Source organism: Numenius arquata, chromosome 12 (genome assembly GCF_964106895.1).
Source record: "Numenius arquata chromosome 12, bNumArq3.hap1.1, whole genome shotgun sequence".
NCBI classification, from domain to species: domain Eukaryota; kingdom Metazoa; phylum Chordata; class Aves; order Charadriiformes; family Scolopacidae; genus Numenius; species Numenius arquata.
In genome coordinates this window covers 1363328-1376735 of record NC_133587.1, presented here as the reverse complement: position 1 = coordinate 1376735, position 13408 = coordinate 1363328, and positions in this window count along the sequence as shown.

Below are 13408 nucleotides of genomic sequence, written 5' to 3'. Positions count from 1 at the left end.
GTGTGTGGGCTGAAGGACTGGGTGGCTTCAAAATAAGATGTACTTTCAAATTATAAAATGCATTCATTGTTAAGAATCCTGATATTTTACAATTATCACAATTTTTAATTATTTTTTAAAAATTACAGGAACAGGAAAGGGATTCTCAAAAACAATCTGTTACTCTCAAACACATTTTAAACACAACGCAATCAAAATATAAACACCTAATTAGCCAGGTCACTAAAACGACAGCTCAGCCAGATGTCTCTCTCGGGTTCCATTTAATTCATGAAGTTCATACACAGTAAGCAAATTATTGATTAGATGTGGGCAAGTTCTTGATACTATTGTTGTTCAAGAGAATTTCTTAAAAGCAGCCTGTCACCCATTATGTCAGAAACATTCTCATTCCATATCGATGCTGAAGAAAGGAAGATGCTTTGTCTTTGTCAGACTGCAGCGAGTACAGCAGAGCATACGATAATGGTCTCAGTTTGGAAAGAGATAAGCGATAACACGATCTTAGATACTAATAAATCCAATCTACCAGTCTTTCACATTACATAAATAATGCTATTTTTAAAGTGCAGAGATGAAACTGATGTTTGTCGAGGAAGGATCAATGAAGATGAAAGTGTTCCATTTTTTGGTTACTAGATGTTCCTTTGAATTAAAACACCACTAAATAATGTCTCAATGTTTAAAAAAAAAGTGATTTTCCATTTTTTCCTGTAGTGTGAGATAGTTGCTCAATGAAATTTTCCTTTAGCCAAAAAGCACACTCAGAAGTTGTTAATTGTTTTGCCAATTCATCTCTGTGAAGCTGGGTTCTAAGTTACTGCTGTTTAAAACATACTTCAATTCTACGTAAATACTTGAACTGGGAATCTATGTGCTTGACCCAAACTTAGTTTAAAAGATTTGCTTCAGGTTTTTCAAAACCACATAAAAGCTAAGGCACACGGTTACTAATACCATGGGAGTTTTATATTACTTGAACATTCAGAAGACAGTAACCTGCCAAGTTCCTCGTGTAGACTTAAGTAGCTCCTTGTGCAGACCTACAGAGTTAGAACGACATTGATTATATTTGAATTCATCCCTCAGAGTCCTCCTGCACTTGGTCCACTGAGATGAAAATGCGTTTCTGTTCAGGTGCTCGGCTCACTCCCTCTTGGGGGTCTGAAGGAATATTTTGTAGGAGCCAAGGAAGGGTTCTCCATGCCACCATACCTCTTAGAAGTTTCCATCTGCTCTAGAAGAGCATGAGGGGTTTTTTTCTACCAATATTTACACACAGTAATTTTAGTTCAAGTGGTAAAACTCTGTCACAAAGAGCATATGTGACACAGACTGAAAAAAAGATCAGTCAGGAAGCACTGGAGTTACTGCTTAGGCCATTTGCAATTTGCTCTGAAGCAAGATGAAAAAAAAGAGGAGAGATCATTGTGGTTTAGTTATTCAAGTCTTGCAGTTTTGCTGCCACAATTCATTTCCTTAATTATACTGAAAATCATTTGCCCTGAGTGTTAACAGATTATTTTTTTTTAAAATGGTAATATATGTAAAAAACCTTTGAGGCTTAATGAATTATGTAACATATGTTTTCCTTCACTAGGACTGGAGATCACTTGTGGAAATTTCATAAGTATAGGGAATTATTATTATAAGAACTTGGAGAAGTCAGGTTAGTAAAGTGCCTGCTCTGCTGCCTTTTTTTTTTTTTTTTTTAAATTCCTCATCCTTGTTAAATAAACCTATCCCACAAACCACAAGTAGCACAGCAAATCCAGTGTGGCTTCTAGATCACACTGCGAAGAAGAGTACACATCTGTAATAGCACATCAATATATTCATGTCTTTGCAAGGATCATGCTGCCCTTCCTGCAAATCTGAGAGCTGGACAATATGTGAGATTCCGAGATGCACATATAGCGGGGGAATAAATCTGGAGAAGCAAGAGAAACCAATGCCAGCACCCCCGTCTTGCAATTCAGTCCCCTTGTAACAATGTCTCCAAGAGCCTTTCAAGAGTACAGTTCCTTCACAAACTTTGTGTCTGGAACCTCTCTTTATTTAAAAGAAAAGCTTGTTGTTCTGCATTTCCTGTAAGAGCTAGGGATTTAGAGAACTATGGATAAAATTACAGGAGGCAGAAAATAAAAACTTGTGTCTTGATACCACAAAATGAGTATTTAAATGGTATTGTTATCAGCAGAGATTATACACTTTTCTGGATTTTCTATCAAGAACAGAATTCCTGGAAATACAGCTTTCTGACTAATCATCAAAGCAGAGTTAACTTCAAATGTCTTATGTTCTTTTTCTGCTCTATAGTATCCCAAATTCATTCTTCCCAGGAGGTGGAACGCATCACAAAGGGATGCACAGCCAGGGCAGAGGCTTCTGCCAGTAAGGACAGCCCAAACTACAACTCCCACATACACCTTTATACTATTGTAGTACCAGAATGGTTCAGGTTTTATGTGAAACTCTTCAGATTTTGATTTTCAGTGAAAAGGCAGATTTTTAAAGTAGTACTATCCACAGCTAATGATAATGATAATTCAGGGAACTTTTCACATTATCTCATTGAGTTAAAACAGCAAAATACTCCTCTCAAGGAGACAGGAAATACATATAAAAATCAAAACATACAGAGCCCTTAAGTGCCAGAGTTTTCAAGTCTGATTGTGACAGGCAACTGCAGGCATTATGTTGAATGCTACTCACTGATGCTATTATGGAATGGAAAAAAAAATAGTGTCTATTGGCCAGAGAGTGGAGTTCTGCCAGTGCTCCTTTCTTTCAGAGCTAGGAATGATAACTACGTCAGGAGGAACACATTAGCTTAGTACACTACAAGATTAAAAAAAAAAAAAAAAAAGAAAAAAAAAAGTCTTTCATTCTCACTGAGATTTTAAGACTGCTAGACAAGGGCACAGGAACAGAAAACGTTTAGTAAGGATTCCTTAACCTGAGATACTTATGGTTTTACAATTTAAAAATCTGTGGTATTTAAATACTCTAGAAAATAATAAAAATTAATGATAATAAATTGCTATAAAAAAAGCAAGCTATTTCAGTTGTATCAAGTTCAGCAAGATTATACTTTCTTCATGAGAAATTCATCATGGAGGTGAAGAAAGTAGAGCTTGAAAATAATACCCATTAGGTCTCAAGTGTTGCAAATAAGGAATGAAAATGTGCAAGACAGGAGAAAAAGGGAAACACCGTAGCAACTGAAATTGGGTGCTGAAGGTTTTTCCCCCCCCAGTTGCTTCTTACCACAGTTCTGAAGCCGTAAATGGCCTCGGCATAACACCACCTCAGTTACTGGTACCTGTTGGAGACACAGTACGTTTCCCTTCTCGGGACTATTAGAACTATACGTTTTTCCTAATTTCCCTAACTCCACACTCATGGAACAGTTAAAACATTAGAGACTTATCACAGTCACTTTAAATACTCAACCTCTTCTTTAAAAAGGCAAGGGACCATGGTTTTCGCTCTGGAAAACAGAATTAATTGGTGTTACGGTAAGCACCCTTCACCTCATTTTTCTTTCTAATCTCCAAGGCCCTCGATGTTGTATTTAACTGAATGTACAACCCAACCCCGCTCCCCAAGAGCCACACATTTCAAAGCTTATGGATATTTGGTTGTGTCTTTACTGAACATGCCAAAAAAACCCAAACCACCAGCTTAATTTGCAAGTGTCATGAAGTTCACATTGTCATTTTGCTTCACTTTCTTAACATTCTTAGTCTTGCACTTGTTCATTCTACTGAGCTAATTATAACACCACCACTCAAAAATAGCTGTGCAAATGAAGCTGCCTACGGGAGCAAAGAAAAGGGAAACTGGCAGGATATCAGCAAAAACATATGAAATAAATAATACAGCGCATTCTTGTGTTCTCTCACAGTAACTGGACACCAATACTTTAGTCTGTTTTCTCTAAATCTCCACAAAGTCTGATTTTACAGCTCTAAAGTCACTCATTTCCAGAAATCCTCTCTTCTCCCCACTCCCTGGGAAGAGCAATGGCCAATGAGCTGGATTATCATAAATTCAGCAATCAAATTTACACAGCTCTGGAGATGCAAGTAAAATGAGTATTGTGTCTTCATTTCCTTTGTGGCACTTCATCAACCTGCTTCTCTGCTGATGGTAGAAGTCAATAAAATCCTATTAACACTAAGATCTTGTATTAAGTTTGACAGTTTACAAATTGCAGGGGTTTTCATTTCAAATATGAGCAGCTTGAGATACTCTGGAGTTTCACTGTATAAAAATTGTTAAAGTTTGAATAAAGTTGATAAAATAATTTGCATGTATTTTTTCCTCTCCTTTTAAAGAAGGCACCAGAAACAAATCAAACAAAAAACTCTATAATCCTTCCTGAGAGATTCACACTATTCTAACCAGGAAGATCAGAAGAATCGTAACAGATCTATATTTAGAGCAAAACATTCACCCGATCTCTCTGTGGGCCTGATCCAACCGCTACTTGAAAATAACACAATCCTTTCTGTGGACTTCATGGGTTTTACATCAGGCTCTGTTGCTCTCTATAATCACAAGTAACCACTCTTGCAAAATGAGAAACACATCCTAAGAGAAAAAGGCTTAAAGCAACTGAACCTTTAAAAAGGTAAATAAATAGAGATACCAGCAGCAGGGATGGAGTTGGCACCTGCAGAAACAGCAATCAAGGGTATGGCTGACCAGCTGGTAAATGAATTAGGAATTATGCCAGAACAAACTTGGGGACAAATCTAAAGCTATTCCTGCAATTAGGAAAATTGCCATAATTTCTGCACTTATCCACCTGGTGATTTAAATTCCTGTTAAATATTATTTGAAGAAAACAAACACCAGTCCCAGCTGGTGCTATTCTTCCAGTACTAACTTTCTTCATCGAAGAATATTCGCTCGGAGAAGAACATGGAAGCAGAAGGCATTTAAGCAAGATCTAGAAAGCTCTTCCAAACAAAAATATAAATCCAAAGCAGGTGACTGGAAACACAAAAGAAGGGAGAAGGGAAAAAATTTGGCCCAATTTCAGGAAAGCAAGAATGTGCAATATACAAATCTCAGTGATTTCCTGAATAGCCTGTGAGGGTAAAAGGGGTGTCAAAAAAAAAAAAAAAGAAAGAAAAAAAAAAGACAGAAATGTATGTATACATACACACATATATAAATTTATGTATACAATCGCAAAGCCTGACAAAAATTTAGTACTTGCTGGACACCTGAAGGATATGGGTTCTTCTGGTTAGTAATTAATTTACCAAATCAGAATAGGACCACTCAAATCAGAAAATAATTATGGGGTTTGTATCAACACTCTTTTCAATACCAACAATTCAAAAAATCCCATAGAGTTTGTGGCTATAGATAGACTCCTCAGATCCCCGCTCTCGCTGCGTAAGACAGCCTTGGCCTGCACACAAGGCAGAGTGGGAGGTTTTATTTTGAAGCAAACATTGCCTCCAGTAAGGATGTTTGCACACAGGAAAAACTTGCCAGTGTTTAAGGCCAGAAGCGTTCCTAACACCCACTTATAAACATTCAAATATCTTTTTTGCCTAGAAACAGTACTTTATGACAGGAAAGGAAACTTTTCCTGCTTCAAGTAATTATGTCCAGACATAACACCAGGTAGGTGGTACTTAGCTATCTATCCAGCACCCTGACTATACACATATTCAGAGACACTAATGGTGTATCATGGATCCACAAACCCTCTGAAGTTGCTGCCCTGCCATCTGATGCTGTCTGCTCTCCTTTCCCGTCCTTGAGCTCAGGGTACAAGGACAGAGTGGCAGAATTCTGTGAATTCAGCACCACAGTTAATTTATTGGCACTGTGACTTTGCTATTTTAAGTGGTTAGAAGCAGAATCTTGCAGGCTTAAATTTCCCCCAAAGGAGCAGAATAAAGAGATGCCTTTCTACGGTGCTTAGAGAACATAATCTGCTTGTGCAGGTAGAATTTCAGGGGTGAAAACTGAACAATATACATAAGTATTTATTTTATTTATTTGTAATGGATGAATATCTAAATTGCCAAATAAAGCTTAGAGTAGAACAAGCAAAAGCTTTATACCGCCAACCTACACCCCAATACCAACCACAGTTAAGGTCAGGATTTGAAAATAAAAATCATAAACCCGGGAAAATAAAACCACCTGAAAGCCTTTCTTCACAAGACATCGGCTGAGATTTGTACTATGTCACCTCATCAATCCTTTGCATTCAAAGCTACACACTCACCACGGAGGATCTGGTGAGCCACATTCCATTACTTGAGGTACAGTGTATTTTTGAGCAACTGGTACGTACTGAGAATAGATTGTGAAAAGTGCCTGAATCTCTGAAAAAAGGAAGCGATCTTAATACTGTTCCCCAACCAAAACTGAAATAACTGTATGCTGTCAAGTTAGCAGTGAAATATAAATACAGTGCATAGGACTAACCTTCTCTCTGCCTTCTTGTGATAGCGTTATGAGTGATGTAGTTTTAGCTTTATATCAGGAGACAACATCTCATCATCCTGTGGTATTTTACTGCTGGGCTGACTAACAAAATGCAGCATGTGACCCCTTTGATTTTCTGGTTCATCAGTTTCACGTTCTTATTTACTTGCCATACGTTTTAAATCTGATGGTACCCAACACAGGCAGCTCAGAATACGCTGTATTTAAAAGACATTGGCTGACTTAGCCCGTGTGTATTTTTAATGCATGATCTAACAGTCAAACAAAGGAGAGACAAAGATAGAATGACAGATTCTTCTGCATTTTCCAACCTGGGGAAACACCCCATTGTGCCCTTGCAAAAGTTTATTTTGTACACTCTGCTGGAACAGGCACGGACTTTGGTTCTTTGCTGCAAAACTTGACAATGCAGTGGCCTCACACAGAGGGCCAGCTGCTCAGCCAGCACAAAGTGACAGAAGCCCATCAATCTTCACACCTGACCGTGTGTGCCTCTAACTGCACTCCTAAGTCCTGCCCAGGAGAGACAAGGTCTCCAGCATGTGCCACTATTCCACCAGACTCTGCTTTTCCTCATCCTGTGATTTCAAATGATGCTGGGAAGCCCCAACTGTACTATAGCTTTGCAGTAAATGACAAATAACAATCTTTTCACAGTTTGCCACTATCATAACTTGAATGATTTTGCTTCACCTACCAGAGTAATTGATTTTGTATGATAATCAACAACTGCCATATCAACTGCTAGGCTTACTGCTTAGCAGTGTCCTTCTGTGAGTCGCTGACAACACGCTATTAAGTTACTGAAGAGATAAGCGAGTCATGTTTTCAAATGGGAAAGAACAGTGTCTAATAACTGGGTTTAGTTCCTCTCACTGAAATAGTTAACAGGTTGCAGATACCACAAAATAATGAATTTGAGCCCAAACTACTATTTCCTGCCATTAATCAATTTGTACCTAGGAGTAATTACTGCTCATGGGTGGAAAGAAACTCCACACCGAACAGAATAATCTGCTACCTGTAGATGGCAAACTGTAACTTCAAAAGTATAAATTACTTTTTTTAATTAAAATAAATTATTAAATAAAAGCTATAAGTGTACTTCAAAATTGTGGGGTTTGTTTTCTTTTGTTTTTAGATTAGGACTTTATTCTTTCTTCATGGTTAGGCTCTTTTATCTATACAACATATATTTCATTAGAAGTTAAGAGAAAAGTGTGTATTCAAACAATCTCCATCCTGACTGAAAGCCTCTGTTCCATGTGAAGCTCCTATGTTGGAATCCTTGACTTTATCTCCTCTATATAAGAAAAAATAAGATTTTTTTTACAAACATAGGCCTTTAAAAGGGAAGTACCCTGTAATGTAACATAGAAGATTCAGGTAATACATCTGCCTGCCTTCATTTCTTAGTTGGTGTTTTTCCCAGCACCACAGCTCCCTCCTAATCCAAGAGAACTAATTTGTTAAGTCTTTGACTTCCTTAGCCCCTTATGTTTTCACTGATTCAGCAGGAACACTGTCAAACACCTGGTGCTTTGCTGTTCCTGAGTAGTCCAATTATCACTTGGATTGCATCAAAATTAGGTTCTTTTTTACAAATGGCTCAGCTGCCCTCTCTTGAGATTATTTTCATGCTCAAACAGTGGCTCTCGAACAAGGGGTGGTGTACGATGTATCTAAAGCAAATTTCATCTGCCTCTTTATCTTCTTATGTCTCACAAACTAGGCAGAGTAACTGCGCCTGGGAGACAGAGGCAAATAGGAGCAAAGATGTGAGAAACTGAAACACAAAGAAGACAGAAAGCCACTACTACAGAAAATAGGAGACAACGGGGCAGCTCTAAAAGGGTTGAGAATCACCACAGCAGAACTGCAGGACAGGTTAATCTCCTCTAGATCAAGAGCTGGGGGCACTGGAGCTCCGTACACTGCTTCCCACCACCCCTTCCCCTCCCTGTACTGCTGTCACACACACAGCTCCGCTCCCCCCCTGGGGCTTCCTGGCAGCAACCTCAGAGCCTCCAGAGAAGGGCTTTCCCCTTTCTCTAACCATGCTGTCACAAATGGCACTGTGAGGCAAATACAGAGCATGTTCCATGCTCTTGTGTAAAAAAATTCAGTTCTGGCTACTAGTCAATACAGTATGAACAGCCAATGGCCAACTTTTCCAAACATGGCATTATTTTGAAATATATTTTATCTACTTCAAAAAACCAAACCACCAACTTTACCCAAAATCAGTTTTTAGAGGCAGCTGATGATCTGAACAGCATCCTTCAGCCAAAGACTAAGTATAACTCAAACCACGTTTGTGAACAGCACGGAATGTGCAGCATCCACACACTCCCGAATAACTCAGCAGACTGGGGTTACCTGTAACATTCTGCTTTTAAGCAAGTCTCATCAGATAAGCAAGAACAGTTTACTGCCAGAATTGGATGAAGTAGCAAGGCATCTAGTTTAATAAAGTGCCCGTGTTCTTGATCAAAATATTATATTAAAGCTGTGGTTAGGTTAAATTGAATTTTTTAAAAGAATAATGGAAGAGATTTGGCCACAGCACTGAAAAATTATTTCATAATAAACCAAAGTGCAGAGAATGTATTTGAGGTAATGTTTGGAATCAGTAAATTCTTGTGCTTCTCCCTTTAAGAAATACAATTTGCTTTCACACTAATCTGATGCTTTCAGTTTTCTTTATGAATTAAATTGTCCTCTCTTTAAATGCTCTAGTTCAATAAAACTCTCCTTTAAGCATTAAGCACACATAACATTTCCTCGTAAAAACATTGTATTTTCAATGTGAAGAGACTGTAGCCTCATTTGAATATACACAAAGTAAGACAAGCACAGGGACAGTTGCCCTAATTTTCTCTAAGACAATCAAGATAACCAGCCATGGAAAACTGCAGGGTTACTGGAGTCACAAAATTTGCTAATCTGAGTATCAAGACAAAAATCAAAACAACCAAAAAAACCATTAGTTTTCTCTTAGATATTTGCTGTATTTGTTGTCAGGTATTGCGTTGGGACAGACTAGTTAAACACTATCCAGGAGTTCACAATCAAAGCCTTGATCTTAACTGTAAATACTATTAGTAAAACTCTGCCCTCAGAAGCCTTATTTGTTTTTAATATCTCAAACCATTACAAAAGAATTTGAGGCTGATATCGTAGAACAAATACTTATTTCAGGCTTTGCCCTTAATCATACATTTTGTTTGAATAACTTCAACTATAGAGCTCATTTAACACCCAATGATGTAACATAATAGTCACCTTCTTTTTCAGTTGATTTAACTCTCCCATTCAGTCGTTTTTGTGCTCCCCCTTGTCCCCCCCAAGTGACTAATTTTTGTCACAGTGTGAAGTGCATAAAAATCATATTACATAAATAAACACTTTTCCAAGTATAGTGGACATAAACGATGACACTGACAAAAGTGAAAGGCAAATAAATACTCAGAAGTTAATAAATTATCTAGAATAAAAGCAAACTTCAGTTTCTACAAATTACAAACTGGATTTCTCATATAGATATATATGCAAAAAGGACCTAGGAAAACACCTACAAAATAATAATAAAAAAAGATATATTCACAGGAAAACTAATACCTATGCAAAATAGATTCATAATTTAAGACAACATTGCAAACATCAAGAGCTTCATTCTCCTACTAAACTCCTCTTGCTACTTCCATCAACTAAAAACAGAAAAAACCCAAACAAACAAAAACCCCTGTACACAGGAACTCTTATATAGCCAGTTTGGACTATTAATAAAACAAAGTTTTTACCAAAAAATTTTTTTAAAAAATCAGGGCTTTTACTACATCCACTTAGGATTCCATGTCCATTTAGGAATGTACTCCAAGAGAATTTCACACAGTAATACAATGTAAACTGTGCAGCAACGTGCTGCTTAAAAGAAGTCACCAGCTACAGCCATGTTTTGCTTATCAGCAGCTCTTTCACACCACTGACCAGGATTTAAAAGGCAGCTCCACTTATAAAAGAACATCTCTGCTTTCAACCTCTATTCCCATATGTTTACACTGTCTGTTCAAAGGCCTATTAGATCTAAACTCTTTGATATATGACCAGCTACTTCTGCACAGCTTTTTGTTAACTGAAATCCAAGCCCAGCAGGGAAAAGGACAAATCAGTTCTTCTATCAAGTGTTTTCAGTATCAATTTACTATGAACAGGCACGTTCTTCGCTTTGTTTCTCAGTGTGCCAGTACATCATGAGTTGAGAAGGACAAGTGAAGAAGAATAGAATTCAGTGCTTTACTAATACATTTTTAAACGTATTATTCCTGACTAACATAAATATGAACAGTTCTATTTTTGAATAAGGAATCCAGTGAAAAGTCTTGGACATACATGTTGGATACGGACACTTACATTCTGACAAACACTGCTCCTGAAGTGAAAGCCAGTCTGTTGGGATCCGTTCATACAGAGGTAACTTCTGCAGCCAAATCCTCCTTATGCAAAATACTTAATTTTAAGAACTGAGAAGCAGGCTTCAGATTTAGTTCAGACACCTACCATTTATACAAGGAATGAGAGGCCCATTAAGTCAGGAATCAGTAAATAAGAAGCATCCAGCAAATCTTCATTCATTCCTTGAATGAAAAGAGATGGCTTCCCTTTCACAACCCAGGAACTCATGAAGTTTGGTGTGACTATGCTTTACTCTGCCTACTATACCCCAGAGACAAAGCCTAGAACTACAATATACTAATAAATTAAAAAAAAAAAAAAAAAAATCAAACCCAAAACCAAACCATTACTAGAACAAAGAAAAACCCCAAACTACATACACCAAACTCTTATTCCAAAGCCTTATTTCAAAATGCAAAAAGTCAACTTCCAACTCAAAGGCAAAACTAGACTCGGGATCTGTGCAGAGCTGAGCAGTGGGTCCTCATTATCCATGGAGACACACTAGTGACTACCACTCATTGACAGTGTTAAAAAGAAAGCCAAACCTGATCCAAGGAATTCTTAAGTGTATTAAAATTAAGGATTCTTCAGTATTAAATTTGGATTTTGTTTGGGTTTTTTTTTTTTGGGGGGGGGGTGTTTTGTTTGTTGTTTTTTTTTTTTAAATAAGTTGCAGTTCTGAAAGCAAACAGAGCACTTAATATAAATTGTTCATCTTGCCAATAGTCCTAAACTACATTCGCAAAACAGCCTTTAAAACCTGAATTATTTCTTCAGGAAAGGGGTCCTCACACAGATCTCTACCTCTCAGCTGTGGATTTTAATTGAGTGGACTTCAGCAAACTGACTAAATGATGCATGAACGTGTATAGATTCAAAGTTCAATTTCTTCAATCAAAAATCCAGAAGGCATTGCCAAAGTAGTCCTAGGGAACAAAAAATAAACAGGAAAAAACAGCATCTGCTAATATTAAACTCAGACTTTGTCGCTCCAAACAGAACTACAAAACCTCATTTAATGACAGAATAATTAGGCATACATAAGGCAATCATTGGTACATTGTCAGAAATAGAGTCTTTAGAGAAAAAAAAAAAAAGAGAGAGAAATATCAGCACTTTCACCAGCATTCCCCAGATCTTCAGCTTTTGCTTCCCCCGACTACCTCCAATCAATGAGTCAACTGCAGCAGGTCGAAAGCAACTGTGATAAAATGCCACCTTATGAAGTAACTGCCTTCATAGATCTTAGCAAATGAGTCATAAAACTATTCATCAATATCACACCTTGTGCAGTACAGAGCAGTTATGAGGTAAGCACGGGGAGTTCTCTCATCAGAAAAGCTTACACTGTTATGCCATTTACAGGCTATAAATCATGATTTCTTACATTTGGTACCACCGTTAAGTAAGGAATGAAAACCTCCACTATCATTAGTCGACAGCTAACAAGGCGTTAACATTTTCATTAACAGTGTTGACAAATTCAAATTGATTTTAAAAGCTCATTTGCATCATATCCTAAAAATGGGAAGGAGAAGGGAACAGCCTGACAACTTGATTTTATGTTATAGGTTAAATTTTTGTTTTTCTACTTATGTATAGATGTGAACTATAGATCACATCTGGTTATGCTTTAGTGCCCTTAGATTTTTGCAACTGCTGTATTAAACTTATAACCTTAGTGCCAGCAGCTATGCGATGCTCCAACTTTAACTTGCTTAAATAAATATTTACCACCAATCACAAAAGATGGTACATATAAAGGAAATGCCAAAAAATTTTTTTTAACTTGAGGAAGAGAGAAAAAACAGGAGAAGATGGAAAAAGATGACAGTGTAGTACTGTGATAACAGCACGGGATATGCAACATGCAGAAACATGAAACTATTGATGTTTCAAAATGCAGAGATCCTGTTTTGTTCCAGCTTGGAGTGGCCCTCACAGATCACTGACATCACCTCCGACAGCAGGGACCGACCTCCGTTACTGTCACCAAACGAGATCAGGTACAAATTATACATCAAACGGGTATAATGAGGGACACTGTAAGTGCAGAGATAAATGTTCTTGTGCGCACGAAGACCTGAAATATGCAAAGGTGACAGCCTTTTAATAGATTTAGTTTGTGAGAGACCCCAGTTTGAGCCCTCGTTTCACCTACACTGGACCAGAAACAGGAACCAGTTCCTCCCACACTATGGCTCCTGGCTTTTTGGATGTGTAGAACCTTTTTCAAGGAATTGGGAAGCTAACTGTCCAGGGTCAGTCCTAAAAGAGCCTGTACAGCCATCCAAAATGAAAACCTACAAAACACACTAGACAGTGGTGAAGTTTTCTTTCTAGGTTCCAATAAAATACCTACTATTGCATTCAAATTTCATTCAAACCCTTCACTCAAACTAAGCACTGCTACGGAGGGGAAAAAATAAATCATTCCATAATTAAATAACAGCCTCTAAAATTG